Source organism: Triticum urartu, chromosome 5A (genome assembly GCF_056163025.1).
Source record: "Triticum urartu cultivar PI428250 chromosome 5A, HENAU_Tu73, whole genome shotgun sequence".
Lineage (NCBI taxonomy): Eukaryota > Viridiplantae > Streptophyta > Magnoliopsida > Poales > Poaceae > Triticum > Triticum urartu.
The window spans coordinates 195,114,118-195,135,478 of NC_141877.1; the positions used below are offsets into that span (position 1 = coordinate 195,114,118).

Genomic DNA, 21,361 nt, shown 5'->3' on the forward strand with positions numbered 1-21,361 from the left:
GACAAGAGGACACGTGGAGTTTTATACTAGTTCGGCCCTTCAAAGAAGGTAAAAGCCTACGTCTAGTTGTGATTGTTATTGCTATGGTTTCAAAGCCCAGAGAGCGAATCCGCTTTGTCTGGCTCTCGAGTTGTTATCTGTCCCGAAACCGCTACCGGGTCGTCCCTTTATATACATAGGCTGACGCCCGCCGGGCTACAGAGTCCCGAAGCCGGATCATAAACGTGTCCGGTTCGGTTTCTATCCTTCCTATCTTACAATACAAGTTACATGAATAGGTTGGTTTACATTTACAGGCTTTAACCCGCCTTTGGGCCTTGGGCCTCCGTGAAGCGCCATCATCCTAGCATCTTCATGGGCTTCTAATCTTCAAGGAGTCAACCCGGCTACATAAGGCCGGTTTACCTCTAGTAGTAATATCCCCAACACCATCCTTGCCCGTCGATGATTCATGTTGTCATCGACACCATCCTTGACTTCCTGCCAATACAGACTTGGTCATGTTTTGATTATATCTTACATTCCTTGACATTCTTGGAATTGTTCCTTTGTACTTCTTGTGACCTGCAGATTCAATCTTGCTTGAAACACCATGTTAATGTTACCTCGAAGCATGACTGTGGTACGCCGAACAACAACAAGAACATTGGAAGTGCATTGTCAAATGTTTCTTGCTCTATTATCCAAGCACCGTTGTATGTATAACATCATGAATTCCCTTGCCCCTTTATCCAAATGATGATGTACTTGTTGATCTAACATGTATATCATGCTCTACTTTTCCTTGGGAAAAGTTACACTCCTAAATCTTGTGTATAGACACATTTTTCTTTCCATTGGTTTGCTTAACCTTTCTTGTGATCTATATATGTTATAAGAAGAAATAATTCACTGCTTATGGAAACACCTCGGTTTACAACTCTGTGAGTGTGACCCTGTTACTATAGCTGATGACATCCTAGTAACCCCCAATGGACGAGAACTTTGCCTATTGGTCCGCCTCGTTTCAACGAGCAGGAAAATGGTTCTCTTTGTCCCTCGCCCTTGGTACCAACGTTGTTGCCAACATAACTGACAGGCTATCCTCTGCCATGCCTTGCTACATGACCGTGCAATATGTCGGCGTCCTTCCTACTTTTGAACCACATAGTGGGCCCATAACCCACAGTTCCACAGGATCGAAACCTGACTCCTGTACATCCTTGATTCCGAAGTATCCTTTTTCACTTGCCTTCGTATGTAATTCATGAGCCACATTCCTGGTGATCTATTCTAGTATCAGACGCAATAATTTTTTGTTGTTGTTGCTCTTAACCCCTTTCACCTTTTGATTAGGTATCGAATGATTGTCTGCCCATTAAAACTTCTCATGGTACCTTCATACTTTGCTCTCGATGTTTTGTTAAATTTCAACTCGAGAGATACTTCTGTCACATTCCCTGCATTGTTCACTAGAAAAATTAACCCTATGAGGGTCAGTTCACCCGAATTTACGCTTTACTTCCCCACTTAAATCTCGGGACGAGATTTCTTGTAGTGGAGGAGATTTGTAACACCCCTATAGTTCAGCTACAGTAATCTCGTTCTAATGATGCCTTGTCATCATTGTTACTGTTGCTAATATCACTTTGATTCAAATCCAGTCCAAATTTTAAATTCAAATTAAAGTCAAATTTCAAACTTCTCAAATATGCAAAATAAAATGTTCGCATTATTCTACAAATTCCCCTGATCATTTGTCATGTTGAAACCGACAGCATTTGACTCACCAATTAATCCCTAATAAAATATAAAGTGGTCCAACTCCAACAAACGTAACCTTTTCAAACTAAACAATTAATTATGAGTTCCCAAATGACTCAAAACATTATGTGCCGCTCCAAGATATTGCGCCTGAATTTTTTTGCCAAGTTTCTAGCTCAACTAAATTCATTTGCTATAGCAGCTAAATAGAAAACAGTGGTAGAAATGTAAAGAAAAGAGAAAAGAGAAAGAGGATATAGAGGACCTAATCTACTGGCACTATGGACCATCTTGCAAAAGGGAAGGCCCAGCCCACCTCCACCTCATCCCCAACCTCGCTACAGGAGGCGGGGGAATCGTGGCGGCCATCCACCGGCATGGCCGCGCCATGCCGTGCGTGGCGGCCATCCAGCACAGCCCGATGCTCTACAAAACACTGCGGCACGCCTCGGCCGAAACCCTAGATCCTAATTCTATCTCCCCCTTTCCTTGTTCGACCTAGAACTCGCAACCGAACGTAGCCGTCACCGCATCGCCATCGTCGTCGTGGCCACCGTCGTCCCCACCGGCTGAAACTTTGCCAGGAGATGCGACGGCCTCGTCTACTTCGACTACGGCCACCAGATTCAACCGGGGCACCGTCAAGCTTCGGGATCGTCCGCTTCTTCCCGCTTCGGTCGCCAAAGTTTCGCACCGAATCCAATGCCTCTGCTGCTCCTAAGCCGCTCACCGAGCCATCTCGAGCTCCGAGGTGAGCCTCCCCTCCGTTCCCCCTCGCACCGACCTTGATTTGCGTTGTATAATGCCGCCTCACCGCCGTGGTCGCGTCCGTCCGCCTCCACTCCTCACAACCCGTCGTGGCGGCCCACTCACTCGCTCCCCTGCAGCCGCCCCCGCGCTCGCTCGCACGTCCGCTCGCCGCGGCCTCCCGCGCCCACTCGCGTGCGCCTCGCCCCGGCCTCACCTCCGACTGCCGCTGACACGTCCGTCGTCGCTTGCTCCCAGCCACCTCACGCAGCGCGCCCAGTCCCGTGTCCACTGCGCCTCGGCGCGCTGGCTCGCTCGGCTGCACGCCCACACGTGCCGCTCCGCAGTCGCCCGCCGCCCTGCCGTTGTTCTGCTGCTCCCTGTATTGTCGTGGCGTCGCGTCTCCTCGCTGCTGCTCTGTTTCTGCTGCCGCCGCTGCTTCCGCCTTGCTCTGCTACTTACTGCTGCAACTCCCGTCTGCTGCATCGTCGCCGCCGATGTCCGCGCGCTCCCGGCCGCCGCTCCCTGCGCTATCCAACGGCTGTTGCTCCCACCCAGCGCCGGCGGACTCTGGCCGCCGTGCCCGTGTGCGTGTGTGAGCACAGCGCTGGCTGTGTCTCTCGCACGTACAACCGACCCTTGCTTGCTAGCAGTAGTAGTAGGTTTAGTTTAGTATTAACTCAATGCTATTTAAGCCTGTTAGCAAATGACAAGTGGGTCCCTTCTAATTAGATTAAATAAATCCTTTAGAATTTATTAAAACACTAACATGTGGGACCCTGTACTGTTCACTTTGACGGGTCAATGTTGACCGGGTCAACTCTGTACACTGCCCCACTTTTCTTACACACTAGGCACGAATTCCTGTGTACACTTAGCTTTTGTTCAATTTAATTCGAAATTAAATAATTAATAATAATTTCAGAATATTGTGAAAACCTTGAAAATCATAGAAAATAACCGTAGTTCGGATGAAAAAGTTGTATAGATGAAAGTTGCTCAGAAAAATCCAACGAATCCGAATACGCGGTCCGTTCATCTGTCACATGCCCCTAGCATGATGAACATGGAACATTCCCCCTCTGGTCATCTGTTTGACACAGGTCCGGAACCAGGAACACCTTCTCGGTTAAATTGCCCCTTCACCTATAACGTCTAGGACCGCGTTAGAACACATCTCGCTATGCATGTTGTCCTGATATGCACTTGCTTGCTATGTATTTACTCTTTCTCCCCCCTCTTCTCTTCGGTAGTCCCCGTGGCGGTTGCCGATACCGCTATGATCAACTACATCACTGACGACCCCTCCTTCTTGTCTGAGCAACCAGGCAAGCCCCCCCTTTGATCATCCCGATATCGCCCATTCCATTCTCTCATGCTTGCATTAGATTTTGCTACTTTTATTATTTGCTCCTATTCTGATGCATAGCCTGCTTTTGGAACCTGCTCATTGTACCTTACCTGCTTATCCTAAACTGCTTAGTATAGGTTGGTTAGTGATCCATCAATGACCCCCACCTCGTCCTCGTTGCCCCTGCTTCATCATTGAAGACCCGATCAACGGGACCGAAGACCAGGCCCCGGCATCGCACATCACTTTCCTCTTAGTTGCTCGACACTACTTGGTTACTATCGAGTACCGAGGGTGAGACCTCTACAGCACTTCTGATGTTAACCCTGTAGTGTAGATATTCGGTCGTGGTCATCGAGGATGACTCCGCCTTAACCACTTCCGATACGACTCTGTCGTGCAACCCCTCAAGACTGAACCTCGGGGGTGGTTCCTCTTACGTTCACCTTGATGATTACATCAAGTGGAATTCACCGGGGGTGATTCCTCGGGTTTTCCCCTTGATGTTTGGACACACGGATACTTGGAGTTTACAACCGATGCTTGGAAAGACGGGTCGGCCCTGAGGGGTACCCGCACGAGCTTAATTGCGAGTGATGTGGAGTCGGGTTGACCTGGGGGGGCCCGCGAGATAATTACGAGGCGTGGCCGGGCATTCTTAGCCCTTGCCGCATGTCCTTGAGATGGGGCGACGGGGTCACATCTTTCTTGAGTCTCTGCTTGTTACCGCGCGTTCCTAATCCACTACAATTTGGATATTTGATCTGAGGGGCCTCTGGCCTGATAGCACTAACCATCACGTGGGCATATTATGGGCGTTCTGCGTCGTATGCATCAGCCAAAGCTTAATAGACGTCAGCGATTGAGCGGCGCGCGCCGGGTTGGACCGCGTAAGCACCTGCCTTTTTAAAGGAGGTAGCTAGGTCTGCTCACCGGCTGCGTTCGCAACGTGCAGGAGTTCCCGGGGAGATGGCCCATGACCCCTGGAGGCATAGATTTAGTCCGACGTGCTTGACCTCTCTATTAAGCCTAGGTCGGGTTGCGGCGTATTGTTTGGCCGAGGCCGGGCATGACCCAGGAAAGTGTGTGTCGGAGTAAATAGCCATGGGTAGCCTAGCCGGCTTTCCCTGGCCCTTCTGAAAAAATTACGAGCCCGTCCGGCTCTCCAGAATCCAAGACATGGGGCCGCCTTCCCTTTGCTGGCTGTCACCCAGGCCGGCTTTTGGAAGGCGGCCCGACTTTACCCCTCATGAAGAAAGCCATGGGAGGCCGACTCTAAGAAGCCGGCTCCAAGATGCCGACTCTAAGAAGCCGGCCGCGAGGAGGCCGACTCCAAGAAGCCGGCTCCCATAAAGCGGTCGAGACCGTACCCTCAAAGTTTGCATCCACCTAGCGGCGATGAGACGGGGCGTGGCTAGAGTAAAGCATGCCACCCCCCAATCACGGAGCACGCCTGGCACAGTGCGCCGTACGGAGTGGCCATGACCCGTCCGGCGCGGTACTGTTGCCATGTTGACCCTGATGTCACACACGACGAGCCGCCAGCGCGGCCCACGGGAGGTGGGCCCCTTCAGGTAGAGAGACGCCCGAAGGCGGCCGGGCCTCCCCCAGTTGGCCCGAGACGGGGCCGGCTCCCCGTAGCCGGCTCGCTTCCCCCCTCGAAGAAGAGGCCCCATTAAGGAGACAAGACGCGGTAAGTCTACAGTGATCGCCCGCGGACGGCTTACCTCGACGAAGCCCTCGTCATCAGGTTGAGGCAACAGTAACCAGCCACGACAAGACCCTTGGCAGTGGGGCCTGTCTGTCGCCAAGGAGTTGGCAGCCGGCGGGACCCACCAGCCGGCGGGCCCCAGCAGTCGGCACAGAAGCCGGCGAGCGTAGTCACAGACGGCTGGGCCCTGCTCCCAGTCGGATTACCATTGTACCCCCGGGGGGTAGGCCTGTATAAACCCCCCGGGGCACCCATGGAAAGGGTTGGACCCCCAGCTAGTGTTAGACACCTCATAAGGAGAGGAAGCAAGCTAGCCGTGCCCCTCTTCCTCCTCCCACCGAACAGCTCAAGGAGCATTGTGTAGCTATTTGTCCATCTAGTGATCATGCGGAGACCCCGCAGAGCAGCAGTAGGGGCGTTATCTCCACGGAGAGCCCCGAAGCTGGGTAAGATTCGCCGGCGTGCATGTCTTCGCATCATCCCGTTTCCAGGCACCGGCGACGTCTTACTGGCTCCCACAATGATAAGCCACCCGTTGGCATATGTCGCACCTACCACCCGACACTTGGCGCCCACCTTGGGGCCAGGTGCACTGTCGTCCGGAGACCTGCTCTGGACGGGAACCCTCTTCCTCCCCAACGAGCGTAGCCAGCCCGGCACGCCCGATGGCGCTTGCCACGACGCGCTGCAAGGCGTCACCAGCATCTGCGCGGCGAGTAGCCTCGCCAATCTCCTCGACGAAACCCTCATCTCCGACGAGCTCGCCTCCGATGCAGGCACCGACCACCTCACCAACCTCCTCGGCCAGCTCCATGTCTCCAGCGAGCCCGATGTGGATCTGGAGTCGGTTGGCTCCACCGACCCGATGCCTGTCGACTCCAACACGGCCTCCTTTGACACCTTCCCCACCAACGTCGCGATCTACAATGACCCGCTTCCTCGGACCGACGGCCGCGATACTGTCACCACCGAAGTGATGGTCGTCGGCCACGGCGGCCCGGCCGACGAGAGCGCCCACGACGCCCTGCACGCGGCGGCCCACGACTTGTCCATCCCCTCCCGGCTAATACCGACGACGAAGCACTGGAGGCACACCGCCTCACCCTCCTTGCAGAGGGCCGGAGGCTGGCTTCCGTGAGACGCCTCACAGAGGCCTACCAGCGCGAAGCTGACCGCGCCGCCTTCGGCACGCCGGCCCCGGGCGGGCCAAGCCGGGCCGGCCTTGTCAAGCAACGCGGCGCCGTCATCGCCGACACGCTGGGGGTCGACCGCCCGGTCTATGCCACTCCGCTCGAGAACTTGCGTGCTGCCCAGGCGGCCGTAGACGAGTTGGACGTCTTGGAGGCCGAAGACCTCCCCCACATGACCCGGCGCATCCAGCAACTGATTGACGCGGCCGCACGGCGGCACGAAGCCGACGCCCGCGCGGGAAGCCCTCCCCCGCGCCAAGATCACGGTGCGACATCCCGGACACCGACTACGAGCAACGCCCGCGCGCGGCGCGAGAAAGAGCCGGCGGCCAGCCGAAGCCGGATCCGGATCTCCATCGAGCGAGACGCGGACGGCCATCCCCGAGCCATGGAATGGCGGGGCAACCCGCCTCCGCCTCGACCCCGTGGAGAGAGATATCCCACCCCGCCGCCAGTGGCGCACCCGACTCTCAGCGGCCGACTAGGTCGCCGCGAAGGAGTCGGCGAGAACGATGCCCGCCATCGGATTGACCGCCTGGCGCGATCCCTGGCGCTGGAAGAAGAAGACAATGTCGGCCCGCCTTGTTTCGGCCCCCGCATCCGCGACGAGCCTTTCCCCAAAGGGTTCTCGCTCCCAAGAGACACGCCCAAGTACAACGGCTCCGTGAAGCCGGAAGATTGGTTGATCGACTACTCCACAGCGGTCAGCATAGCCAACGGCAACCGGCGCGTTGCCGTGAAGTACGTGCCCCTCATGCTGCAAGGCACGGTGCGGACCTGGCTCAACAGCCTCAAGCCTCTCAGCATCAACAGCTGGCTAGATTTCACCGAAGCTTTCATCCGCAACTTCACCAACACCTACAAGCGGGCCCCCAAGCCCAGGCAGCTCTCCCTGTGCGTACAGGGCCCAGCCGAGTCCACCCGCGACTACCTCACGCGTTGGGCTGAGCTCCGCAATTCCTGCGAGGGGGTGCACGAGGTGCAAGCCATCGAATACTTCACTGCCAGGTGCCGAGAAGGTACCCTCCTCAAGCACAAGCTCCTCTGCGACGAGCCGACTACCCTCGATGAGCTTCTGGACATAGCCGACAAATACGCCACCGCTGACACTTCGATGAAGACCGAGCTTCGGGTAGATGCGTCCGGGAAAGTACTCAACCCGGCGCCCAAGACGCCGGCGGGGGATTCCGGCCGACGCCCACACCCGAACGACCACAAGCGCAAGGGCCCTGCGCCGCCTCCCGTTAGTCGGCAGGTGGCCACGGTCAAAGACGCGCCGCCTGAAGGGCGACCCGCGCCCAAGAAGCCCAAGGGCAGCCGGCCGGCTTGGCAACCGGCTTTCTCCTACGAGCAAACTCTCGACGCCCCGTGAAAATTCCATAGCGGCGCGAAGCCGTCCAACCACACAACCCGGAAGTGCCATTGGCTCACCCGAATCTCTAAAGGAGAGGGGCTCGCGCCGCCTCCACCTGCCGGCCCGCCGCCTCCGCCTCCGGCCGCTCGGCCCGCAGTCGGAGCCGTGCATGACGAATTCCTTGACGAGCAAGCAACCTACATCGTCTTTACAAGCTAGCTCGAAGACCGGCGCGGCAAACGCCGAGAGCACCAGAAAGTCAGCGTGGTCGCTACCAACCCCGCCGGACATATGCATTGGTCAGAAAAGCCCATCAGCTGGAGCCGGGCCGACCATCCAGAAGTGATGCCGTCTCCCGGCTCTTATGCTTTGGTCCTGGAAGCCACCCTCGCGACGGACAGATGCGCTGCCCGCTTCTCTCGCGTGCTGATAGACGGCGGGAGCAGCATCAACATCCTGTACCGTGACACCCTGGAGAAGCTAAATGTCAAGACGAAGCAGCTCATGCTGACTCGGACAGTGTATCATGGCATCGTACCCGGCTTATCCTGCGCCCCCATTGGCAAGATCAAGATTGATGTACTTTTTGGGGACAAGGAGCATTTCCGCCGGGAAGCAATCTGGTTTGAAGTGGTGGACCTGGAGAGCCCTTACCATGCGTTGCTTGGCCGACCCGCCTTGGCCAAATTCATGGCAGTTCCCCACTATGCGTACCTCAAGATGAAGATACCAAGCACCAAAGGCGTCATCACCGTAGCCGGCGATTACAAGAAGTCTTCCGAGTGCGCTACCGCCAGCAGCCGGCTGGCCGAGTCCCTTGTGATTGCCGAAGAGAAGAAGATGTTAGACCGGGTCGTGGCCTTGGCCAGCAAGCAGCCAAACCAGTCCTCCGACCCCAAGGAGTATGATGCCCAAGGATCTTTCCAGCCGGCCAAAGAAACCAAGAAGATACCCCTTGACCCCGAGCACCCCGAGAGGTTTGCCGTCATCAGGGCAAGCCTGAACAGCAAATAGGAAGGCGAGCTCGCCGATTTCCTCTGTGAGAATCGGGACATCTTTGCATGGTCCCCCAAGGACATGCCGGGTGTTCCGAAGGAATTCGCCGAGCAGAAACTAAACGTCCGAAAAGACGCGAAACCAGTCAAGCAGCCCCTCCGCCGACTTTCAGAGGAAAAGAGAAGGATCGTAGGGGAGGAGATAGCCCAGCTTCTGGCAGCCGGCTTCATTATGGAAGTCTTCTTTCCAGAGTGGCTTGCCAACCCAGTCCTCGTGTTAAAGAAGAACAACAAGTGGCGCATGTGTATAGACTACACAAGCCTCAACAAGGCCTGCCCTAAAGATCCCTTTGCCCTGCCGAGGATTGACCAAGTGATAGACTCCACGGCCGGATGCGAGCTGTTGAGTTTCTTGGATGCTTACTCAGGATATCACTAGATAAAGCTAGATCCGGACGACCGCCTGAAGACCGCCTTCATCACGCCATTTGGAGCCTTCTGCTACCTGACTATGACATTCGGCTTGAGAAATGCCGGTGCCACTTTTCAGCGTTGCATGCAGAAGTGCCTCCTCAAGCAACTCAGCAGAAACGCTCACGTTTATGTGGACGACATTGTGGTGAAGACGGAGAAGCGCGGCACCCTGCTGGATGACCTCAAAGAAACATTTGAGAACCTACGCCGGTTCCAAATCAAGCTCAACCCCGAGAAATGCGTGTTCGGAGTGCCAGCCGGCTAGCTCCTAGGCTTCCTGGTCTCCGAACGCGGCATCGAATGCAACCCGGTGAAGATCAAGGCCATCGAGAGAATGGCGATCCCCACCAAGCTTCGAGACATCCAAAAGTTCACCGGATGCTTGGCCTCCTTGAACCGCTTCATCAGCCGGCTCAGAGAGAAAGCTCTCCCCCTCTACCGCCTCATGAATAAGAGCACCCACTTCGAGTGGAACGACTAGGCCGACCAAGCTTTTCACGAGCAGAAGAAGATGCTGGCCACGCCGCCTGTCCTAGCAGCGTCGACTGAGAAAGATCCCATGCTCCTTTACATTGCCGCGACCAGCCGGGTGGTCAGCACCGTCATCATAGTCCAACGCCCAGAAGAAGGCCGAGCCCAGCCGGTCCAGAGGCCGGGGTAGTATTTGAGCGAGGTGCTGTCCGCTTCAAAGCAGAACTACCCGCACTACCAGAAGATGTGTTACGGCGTGTACTTCACCGCCAAGAAGCTGAAGCCCTACTTTCAAGAGCACCCCGTCACGGTCGTATGCACCGCCCCACTGGCCGAGATCATAGGCAGCCGGGACGCATCCGGCCGGGTGGCGAAATGGGCCATCGAGCTGGCCCCTTACACAATCATCTACCAGCCCCGCACCGCCATCAAGTCCCAAGCACTGGCCGACTTCCTCGTTGACTGGGCCGAGACCCAGTACCTGCCGCCGGCTCCCGACTCCACCCATTGGCGCATGCACTTCGACGGGTCCAAGATGCGCACCGGCTTGGGAGCCGGCGTCGTCCTTACCTCTCCCAAAGGCGACAAGCTCAGATACACGCTGCAGATTCACTTTGCCGCCTCCAACAATGTAGCCGAGTACGAGGCACTCATACACGGGCTCCGGCTTACCAAGGAACTTGGCATCCACCGGATCCTATGTTATGGCGACTCAGACCTGGTGGTTCAGCAATCATCCGGTGACTGGGACGCCAAGGACGCAAATATGGCAAGCTACCGCTTCCTGGTTCAACAACTCAGCGGATACTTTGAAGGATGCGAGTTCCTCCACGTACCGCGAGCCGACAACGAGCCAACCGACGCCCTGGCTCGAATAGGCTCCACTCGGCAAGCAATACCAACCGGCGTCGCTCTACAACGCCTCCTCAAGCCGTCCATCAAGCCGTCTCCAGAGTCCGATTCCATCTTCGTACCGCCCGACCCCGACGCGGCCGAGTCCGGCTCGAAGAGCCAAGCAGGCGGCCCCGGGACTTCAGTAGTCGGCCCGGGGACTTCGGCAACCGGCTCGGGGACTGCCACACCCGGCTCGGGGACTGCAGTAGCCGGCCCGGGGACTGCACCAACACAACAGCCGGCGGCCGACTCCAGCATTTCACCACCCAGCCCGTCCACCCTGGTGGCAGTAGCCACATTGGCAGTGGAAGAAGTCGCGGCTCCGTCATGGGCTCAGTCCATCCTCAACTTCCTAGTAAACCAAGATTTGCCGGCTGACGAAACAGAGGCAAGACAAGTCCACCGTCGAGCCGGAGCATACACAAATCAACAGAGAACTCGTCAAGCGCAGTGTCACTGGAGTCCTCCAACGGTGCGTCGAGCAAGAGAAGGGCATTGCAATCCTCAGAAACATTCACCAAGGAGAATGCGGCCACCATGCGGCTTCAAGATCGCTCGTCGCCAAAGCTTTCCGCCATGGTTTCTTCTGGGCGACTGCTTTGGATGACGCCAAAGAATTAGTTAAATGTTCCAAAGGATGCCAACTCTTCAGCTCCAAGCAACACATGCCGGCTTCGGCACTCAAGACCATTCCCCTCTCCTGGCCCTTCGCCGTTTGGGGACTGGACATGGTGGGCCCATTCAAGACGGCGCGCGGCGGCATGACGCATTTGCTCGTCGCCGTGGAAAAATTCACCAAGTGGATTGAGGCAAAGCCGATCAAGAAGCTGAATGGGCCGACTGCTGTGACATTCATCGCAGACATAACAACTCGGTACGGCGTGCCACACAGCATCATCACCGACAATGGCACGAATTTTGCCAAAGGAGCCTTGGCACGTTTCTGCGCAGCCCAAGGTATCCGGCTGGACTTAGCGTCCGTCGCCCACCCGTAGTCAAACGGCCAGGTCGAGCGAGCCAACGGCCTCATCCTCTCCGGCATCAAGCCCCGACTGGTCGTTCCACTGGAGCGTTCAGCCGGCTGTTGGCTCGATGAGCTGCCGGCTGTCCTTTGGAGTCTGCGCACTACCCCAAACAAGTCAACCGGCTTCACTCCTTTCTTCCTCGTGTACGGTGCCGAGGCGGTCATCCCAACCGACATCGAGTTCGACTCGCCTCGGGTAACCATGTACACGGAGGCAGAGGCCAAGGAAGCACGAGAAGACGGCGTCGACCTGCTAGAAGAAGGCCGGCTGTTAGCCCTCAGCCGGTCAACCATCTACCAGCAGGGTTTGCGCCACTACCACAGTCGGAAGGTCAGGCCAAGATCTTTCCAAGAGGGCGATCTTGTGCTCCGGCTGATCCAGCGAATAGCCGGTCAGCACAAGCTCTCGGCCCCTTGGGAGGGCCCCTTCGTCATCAGCAGAGCTCTAGGCAACGACTCCTACTACCCCATCGACGCGCAGAAGCCGAAGGCACGAAAGAGAGACGACTCCGGCAAGGAGTCGGAATGACCATGGAACGCCAACCTCCTCCGAAGATTTTACAGTTGAAACGCAGTATGTATCACGCTAACTTTTGTACTAAGTACGAGACAATAGGCCCCCCGGGGAGGGCTCGGGGACTGCCATCTTTTATCTATGAATGAAAAGTACCATGCTTATGACCTTGTCATTTCATTTACTTGTTCCGTACGGCACCGGGTTCGACTAGTCGGCCCGGGGACTGGCCGACTGGAGTTATATTAGAAGTCCTACCCGCGGTCAGACAAGTAGTGTGCCGACACCCAGGCTTAGCTCTTGCCAAAGTCACAGTTCGAAGAACCGGCTGTCCAGCTGGCAAGAGTCAAAAGCAGAAAAGGATGCCCACACGAAAAATGGCCAGGGACCAACAGACTAATATAACGAAAGCCGGTTTGCCGCCTACCACCGACCGACTACCAGAGTAGCCGGCCGGCCAGTTTCCATTCACTTCACTTCAATCCAAGAAAGCTCGAGTACTTGCCTCCCCAAAGAGGGAAGGCGGCAAAGGAAAAAGCCTAAGGATAAAAAGCATACGCGAATGGAAACCAAGCATGCAGATAATAATATTTACATAAAAGACCTCCAAGAGGCCAGCATTCAACATAGTTTGGATACACCCCCGGTGGGTGGAACTGCGAAAGCTTAATAAAGATTGTTCAAAAGGCAACAAGCAGGAAAAATAAGGACGACAGGTCAAGCTGGCGGAGCGACCGACGAGCCGGGCTGGTCGGCGGAGACGGTTGTGCCAGCTGAAGGAGTGGCCGGCTGGCGAACCTCGGCTTGATCACCGCCTCCCGCAGAGGGCACGCTTCCACGCGCCTCGTTGCTGGAGGCACGGTCAGCCTGAGGCCGGCCGGTTGTTCCACCAGCCAGCTCGACGTCTTCATCGTCCTCTTCTCCGTCATCCTCGCCCTCATCGCTGGAGGCGATCTCCTCTGCCGAGTCCTCGCCCATCGCCGGGTTCTGCCCGAACCACTCCTCTGGCTGGGCAACACCGTCATCATTGATCTTAGGTGCAAAAACGCTGATGTCGGTGCACTCGGCGATCATCGAAGCACGCTGGCGATAGCCGGCCGCACCTCCTCCAGCTCCGCGTCGGCCTCCAGCCGCCAAGTGCGCAGCTGGTCCAGGTTCAGCCCTGGGTACCAAGCTCGAACGAACTCCAACGCCCGTCCGACTCCAAGACGGGCCGCCGACGCCTTCCAAGCTTCAAAGCGACCGACTGCGACCTCCAACCAGTCGGCAGTCCGGCTTGGGGTGCGGGGGATCGCCTCGCCGGGCCAGAGAGCGGCCAACACCTGCGCCCCGGCACGTTGGAGCCGACAAAGCATCCGGTGAGCCGGCTGCAGCCGCGCTTGGACAGCCAAGAGCTGCTCCTCAAGCGTCCGATTCGCGTCCGACGCGATGTTGACCCCCGCCTGACGGCGCCCCTCGCGATGGGCCTCGATGGTTTGGGCGGCGAGGGCGGAGTAGCCGGGAAAGTAGTCTGCACAAGAAAATAGGAAGCAGCACAAGTCAAACCAAAACCCAGGCGGCAAGGGGCAGGAGAGGAGTGAGGAAGCCGGCTTACCGTCAATCAAGTCCTCGATGCGGCCGAAGCCTTCATCCAGCGCTCGCTGGGTCTCGGCCCAGCTCGCCGCCTCGGTCTCAAACTCTGCCTTCAGGGCGGCCTCGCTATCCTGCGCTTCCTGCAGGGCCGCCTTGTGGCTCTCCTCCTGGTCAGCCAGCTTCTTGGCCAGGCGGTCCCACTCCTGGACCAAGGCAGCGTACTCAACGTCCTTGGTACGAAGGGCGGCCTGTGCTTCGCTGAGCTCCCTCCTCAAGTCGGCGTTGGCCCCTGAAAGCACGAAAGAAAAAACCAATAAGGAAAAAGTCGTCAAGGAAGATCCGACCCGACTGCTCAGCAGTCGGCCCGAATCTCGGGGACTACACCCAGTGGGTGCGCTGACGCGCCCCCACAGGAGACAGACAAGATCAAGCACTTACTTCGGCTGTCGACCAGGTCGTCGGTCTTCCGACTCAACTCCTGAGCCTGGGAGTTGAAGGCGGCAACACGGGAGTTATGATATTCCTGGAAGTTCAGACAGGAAGCAAAAATAAGGCAGTCGTCAAGAAAGATCCGACCCAACTGCTCAGCAGTCGGCCCGAATCTCGGGGACTACACCCAGTGGGTGCGCTGACGCGCCCCCACGGAAGAAATCAAGAGACCAAAGCGGCCCAGAATGAAAGACTCACCCGGATGATGGCCCGCGTCGACAGGAACTCATGGGTGTACTGCTGCAGCAGGGCGGCCTGAGCTTGAAGCCGACTCCGGACCTCTTGAGCCGCCACATTCAGCTCGCCAGTCCCCCCGCTGGGAGTCCACTCGGACGTGGCGGTGCTGGCCGCCTCCAGAGCCTCCGCCGAATGGCCGGCGCCCGCAGCTCGGCGCGACTCCGGTGGAGCGGCGCCTCCCCCTGCGCGCTGACGCGTCACCGGCTGCACCTCGAAGCCGGCTCCGTCCTCCGGCTCACCCCCGGCCGGCTCCTCTGGCGTCGCTGACAATTGGCCGCCTTGGCCCGCTCCGGTTGGCGCTGCCGGCGGCGCTCTCCCCACGAAGGCCTCGAGGTCCTCCCTCCTCTCCATCAGCGGCGGGTCTTGGACGATTTCCTCCGCCAGGGGCAATGGGGTGTCGGGGGCCACGGCTCGGAGGGGAATGGCGAGCAGCGGAGGCTGGTTACGCGAACCCTCCGCCTCCGTTTCCGCGGTCGCCGCCTCCGCCTGGGCCTTGGCTGCCGCGCCGGCCTGCTCCCTCGCCGCCTGGGCCTTGGCTGCCGCGCCGGCCTGCTCCCTCGCTGCCTGGGCGGCCGCTTTTTCCGCTGCCTCACGCTCCTCCCGCGCCTCACGGGCGTTCCGCTCCATGGCCTCCCTGTGGTCAGCGCGGGGGTCCACGCGGCGGGAGCCCGAAGACCCTCCAGTCGGCCCAACCACGGAGCCGCCCGGACCCCGCTCAAGGGAAAGCGGCGCCCTGTCCAGCGAGCGGGAAAAGGTTAGGAAGAATGTTCGAACAAGAGAGAACGATGAAAAGCATGCGACAAGGCAGTCGACGACTTACGCTGAGACCGCCTGAGGCTGCTTCACCGCCTTGCGGAAGCGGGCCACTTTCGCGGCCGCCTCGTCTCGTTTGGTCGCCGCGGTGGAGGCTTTGGACTTCTTCGGCAGACTGCCGAAGAGGATTGACGCGGCCCGGCGCTTCTGTGCGCCGCCGCTAGCAGCCGGCATGGTGGACGAGCCCGTGCCTTGATGGTCGGCCGCCGGCTGGCGACGCGGGGCGACATCGGCTTCGGCGTCATCCGGCCAGTCCTCAAAGCTGGCGGTGAGCCTTGTGCCTCTGGGCTCGGCGTCGTCCCCCACGACGGCGTCTTCCATGGCGGCCGCCCCCAAATCCGGGTCGTTGACGTCGTCCGCCGTGCGGTCGGGGGCGTACTCGCGCTCTATCCCTGCTGCCCCGGTCGTCGGCGGAAGAAGGGGGTTCTGCTAAGAAGAACCAACCAATCAGAAGCCGGCCATCATAAAGCCGGCTACCAACAGAAAGAAGAAAGAGAGGAAAGCTTACCACGGGCGGAGGGTTGGCGTGAGAATACGGCGCCTTGCCGTATCGCCAGTCCTCGGCGAGCTTGCAATTGGAGAGATAATTTACCATATACGACACCTCCGCATGAGGCATCTCCCTAGTGCTCAGCCGGCTTGGATCGAAGCGGCCGCTCATCTGACACATCATGTGGGGCCGGCTTTGGAGAGGAGATATCCGGCGCTCCACGAAGGCGGCCACCAAGTCGGCCCCGCTCAGGCCTTCCGACAGGATCATCACCCGAAGCCGGGAGACGGCAGCATTCCTGGCCTGAGACAGTGATCGGGACCGGAAACTCCATGAGGGCTGCCTCCCAGCCGGCGGGCCGGCTACGTAAGCCGGCAGGTTGACGTGATCTCCTTGCTGGGTGACGTTCTTCACATAGAAGTACGACTTCTGCCAGATCTTCACCGACTGGATCAGGGGGATTGGCTGGAATGGGTTGTTCTCGCCTGCCCTCCTCATGGCGATGAAGGCCCCGCAGGGGGCGGGCACGCCTGCGACAACGGTGCCGAGTTTGCTCTGGAAGAATTCCCCCCAGAGCTCCAGCGTGGGGAGCAGCCCCAGGAAACCTTCGCAGAGAGAGACAAAGGCCGACAGCAGCGTCACCGCGTTGGGCGTGAGGTGATGCGTCTGAGGATTGTAGAACTCGAGGAAGGAGCGCAGGAATCCGCTCGCCAGAAGGCCGAAGCCGCGCAGGAAGTGCGAGTGGAACACGACCCGCTCGCCCTCCTCCGGTGCCGGCGAGATCTCCGTCTCTGGCACCAGGCGGACCCACACGAGGTTGGCGTCGGGCAGGCGCCGAGTCTGGCGGAGGAATGCAACATGGTCCTCATGGACGTTGGAGCCATCCCACGAGCTCGACAACGCCATGGAGAGCAAGACGACGTGGCGGCGCTGCGGTGCTGAGAAGGGAGGCTGCGGCGGCCGCGAGAGGAAGAAAGGAGGGAGAGAAGGGGCGGAGCGAGAGAGAGCATGCGAACCTCTGTCTCTCCCCTTTCTCCCCCTATTTATAGGCTCGCGTGGCGGAGCCGAGGAGGCGCGGCGTGGGGAAACGTGGGGATCGATCGTGCCCACTCCCCCATGTCACGCGTTTATTGCGCCCTAACGGTGAAATAAAATCGCCACGGGAAGGCGAGCGGTCCACCTGGGCCGCAGAAGATCAGCGTTCGGGCCGAGGCCTAGGAGTGGTGGGCCCGGGCCTACGGCGGCGTCCCATCGCGCGCGTGCGCTGGCAGGGTCTCACTGCCACGTGGCCCGCCTGCAAGATGCAGGGCCCCCCGAAATCGGCATACACCAGCAAGGCCGGCTCTTCAGGGTAGGAAGCTAACTAGGCTTCTCGTCCCTTTGTCCGCCTCGAAGCTCGATCAGCTTCGGGGACTACTGTCAGAGTAAATAGCCATGGGTAGCCTAGCCGGCTTCCCCTGGCCCTTCTGAAAAAATTACGAGCCCGTCCGGCTCTCCAGAATCCAAGACATGGGGCCGCCTTCCCTTTGCTGGCTGTCACCCAGGCCTGCTTTCGGAAGGCGGCCCGGCTTTACCCCTCATGAAGAAAGCCATGGGAGGCCGACTCGAAGAAGCCGGCTCCAAGATGCCGACTCTAAGAAGCCGGCCGCGAAGAGGCCGACTCCAAGAAGCCGGCTCCCATAAAGTGGTCGAGACCGTACCCTCAAAGTTTGCATCCACCTAGCGGCAATGAGATGGGACGTGGCTACAGTAAAGCATGCCACCCCCGAATCACGGAGCACGCCTGGCACAGTGCGCCGTACGGAGTGGCCATGACCCGTCCGGCGCGGCACTGTTGCCATGTTGACCCTGATGTCACCCACGACGGGCCGCCAGCGCGGCCCACGGGCGGTGGGCCCCTTCGGGCAGAGAGACGCCCGAAGGCGGCCGGGCCTCCCCCAGTCGGCCCGAGACGGGGCCGGCTCCACGCAGCCAGCTCGCTTCCCCCCTCGAAGAAGACGCCGCATTAAGGAGACAAGACGCGGTAAGTCTACAGTGATCGCCCGCAGGACGGCGGCACTGTAGCCATGCTTACCTCGACGAAGCCCTCGTCATCAGGTTGAGGCAACAGTAACCAGCCACCGACAAGACCCTTGGCAGTGGGGCCTGTCTGTCGCCAAGGAGTTGGCTGCCGGCGGGACCCACCAGCCGGCAGGCCCCAGCAGTCGGCACAGAAGCCGGCGAGCGTAGTCATAGATGGCTGGGCCCCGCGCCCAGTCGGATTACCATTGTACCCCCGGGGGTTAGGCCTATATAAGCCCCCCGGGGCACCCATGCAAAGGGTTGGACCCCCAGCTAGTGTTAGACACCTCACAAGGAGAAGAAGCAAGCTAGCCGTGCCCCTCTTCCTCCTCCCACCGAACAGCTCAAGGAGCATTGTGTAGCTACTTGTCCATCTAGTGATCATGCGGAGACCCCGCAGAGCAGCAGTAGGGGCGTTATCTCCACGGAGAGCCCCGAAGCTGGGTAAGATTCGCCGGCGTGCATGTCTTCACCTCATCCTGTTTCCAGGCACCGGCGACGTCTTACTGGCTCCCACAATGATAAGCCACCCGTTGGCATATGTCGCACCTACCACCCGACAGTGTGTCCGGCCGGAGTTAATCGAGCGTGGTGGGTAAGTTGGTGCACCCCTGCAGGGAAGAAAACATCTATCGATAGCCTGTCCTACGATAACGGACACTTGGAGTTGTATCCCGATCGATACAACTAGAACTGGATACTTGTGATGAGAATTGGTTTATGATGAAAACTGCATAGTATGGCTCTGGGATTGCTTTCTCGCAAGGAGTCAAGAAAGGATCTCTCGCCGAGGTTGATAACACTGGTACTACTTTGCTTTATGCTACTCTACTCCCTCCTGTTGCTGCAAGATGGTGGTTTGCAGAAGGTGCTACTCTTTGATAGGCTAGGCTTTCCCCTTCTCTTCTGGCATTCTGCAGTCCAGTGCACAGTTACAACCCTTTTCATTGATACCGATGCATATGGAGTGTAGATCCTTGCTTCCGAGTACTTTGGATGAGTACTCACGGTTTCTTTGCTCCCCCCATTCCCCCTTTCTTCTTATTTCCGGTTGATGCAACCAGATGCCGGAGCCCAGGAGCCAGATGCCACCTTTGACGACTGCTACTACCCCGAGGGTGCCTACTACTACTCGGAGGCCGCCGACGACCAGGAGTAGTTAGGAGGCTCCCAGGCTGGAGGCCTTGCCTTTTCGATCATTGTTGCTTTTGTGCTAGCCTTCTTAACGCAAACTTGTCTAACTCATGTCTGTACTCAGATATTGTTGCTTCCGCTGACTCTTGTGTATTCGAGCTTATGTATTCGTGCCCTCGAGGCCCCTGGATTGTAATATAAAGCTTGTATTATTTTAATTTGTGTCTAGAGTTGTCTTGTGATATCTTCCCGTGAGTCCTTGATCTTGATCGTACCCATTTTTGTGTATGATTGGTGTACGGTCAAATCGGGGGTGTCACAAGGTGTTCTTGAGCTCGATGAGCTGGTGATAGGTGGGAACCCGATGAACGAGTTCACGCTCGAAGGTGGCCCGATGTTCACGTCATAGGATCGAATCGGGATAACTAGCTGCAAGCAGCCGGGATAACTAGCTTTATACCTGCTAAGGTTGGATGCAACCCATACGTTGGGGATGGCTGACCGAAGCTACAAGAACTCCAACCCGCTGTTCGAACAATCGTAGAACCACAAACTGGGACTAATCCACACAAAACGGCCTGAACCGTAGAGCACGAACTAGGGGGAACCTGAGGCTCCTTCTCGCGAATCCAAATGAAATCACAAGAGCAAAGGTAGCAAGATCTCTCATATCTCTCTAGCAGTCTTGCTGCATAAGCTTGTAGCTGAATGGTTTGACATAAGGTTTTCTAGAGGATGGGGGAGATGGGGTTTTATAGCAGGGACAACCCCCCTAGCTAGGTGTGAAAATGGTTTCAAAAGTAAGCAGGTTTGCATGGCTTCCTTGGGTGAATAAGCAGTCAACTTTGGGAGTTGTTGCAGAGCTCCTCGGAAATTCGCGAAGTCTTGACAGGCTGTACACCTTCCACGAGAATGACTAGAACTTTTGACTCACAACTCCAAATGATGTGAGGTTTTTTGCATTGGAAAGATAATTTGATGTAGCTTCTATTGATGTACCCCTATGGCCCCGTATCTCCATAAAATTGGTGTGCCACACCAAAACATGAGAGGTAAAAACTGACAGCATTAGCTTCATTTGCAACTTGTTCCTCCAAAGCAGTTGCTTCAAGAGCTCATAGGTTGTTGGATTGCTTCCATGTTATACCTAAGTTCAACCAAAAACAATGGAGATGAAATCATAGTTGTGTCATCAAGGTTACAAGGTAAACTTAAGTTAGCGTTCACCTGGTCACTTATTTGTTTGGCACGACTTCTTGTGATTGGACCTATAATTGTTGGAGACTTGTCGATGGTTGTGGTGTCCTCGTCATCCTCCCCCACTTGAAGAGGAGTCGTCCTCGACTCTGATGGTCCAAAGTATGGAGAGAGGTCAGACACACTGAAAGTTGGACTAACACCATAATCCATCGAAAGGTCAATCTTGTAGGCGTTGTCATTGATCTTTGCAAGAACTTTGAATGGACCATCTCCACGTGGCTGCAACTTGCATTTGCGTTGATTTGGGAAACGATCCTTCCGTAGGTGTACCCACACAAGATCACCTTCTTCAAACAACACCTTCTTTCTTCCCTTGTTTGCTCGTTTTGCATATTGTTCAGTCATCTTCTCAATATTTTCCTTGGTCTTCTGATGAATTTTGTTCACGAAGTTAGCACGCTTACTTGCATCAAGATTGGTTCGCTCCTGCAATGGTAAAGGCAAAATATCTATGGGAGCAGCAGGTTTGAAACCATAAACAATTTCAAAAGGACAAAATTTAGTGGTCGAATGTACTGCCCTGTTGTATGCAAACTCCACATGGGGGAGACATTCTTCCCACATCTTCAAATTTTTCTTTAAAACTACTCTCAGCATCATGGATAGCGTGCGGTTGACAACTTCAGTTTGTCCATCCGTTTGTGGGTGGCATGTAGTGGAAAAGAGAAGCTTTGTCCCTAGCTTTGCCCACAATGTTTTCCAAAAATAGCTCAGAAACTTGGTGTCACGATGTGAAACAATAGTGCGTGGTACTCCATGTAGCCGCACGATTTCCCTGAAAAACAAATCAGCAATGTGTGAACCATCATCGCTCTTATGACACGGGATAAAATGGGC

At 57.0% G+C, this 21,361-nt stretch overlaps 1 long non-coding RNA gene across 1 annotated transcript; it reads left to right on the top strand.

Moving 5' to 3' along the window:
* The first annotated feature begins 1,879 nt into the window (after window positions 1–1,879).
* On the top strand, window positions 1,880–19,492 carry LOC147970778 (uncharacterized). Its single transcript, XR_015604279.1, has 2 exons — window positions 1,880–2,494; window positions 19,195–19,492. It is a non-coding gene; the product is annotated as an uncharacterized LOC147970778 (long non-coding RNA).
* Window positions 19,493–21,361: the final 1,869 nt, after the last annotated feature.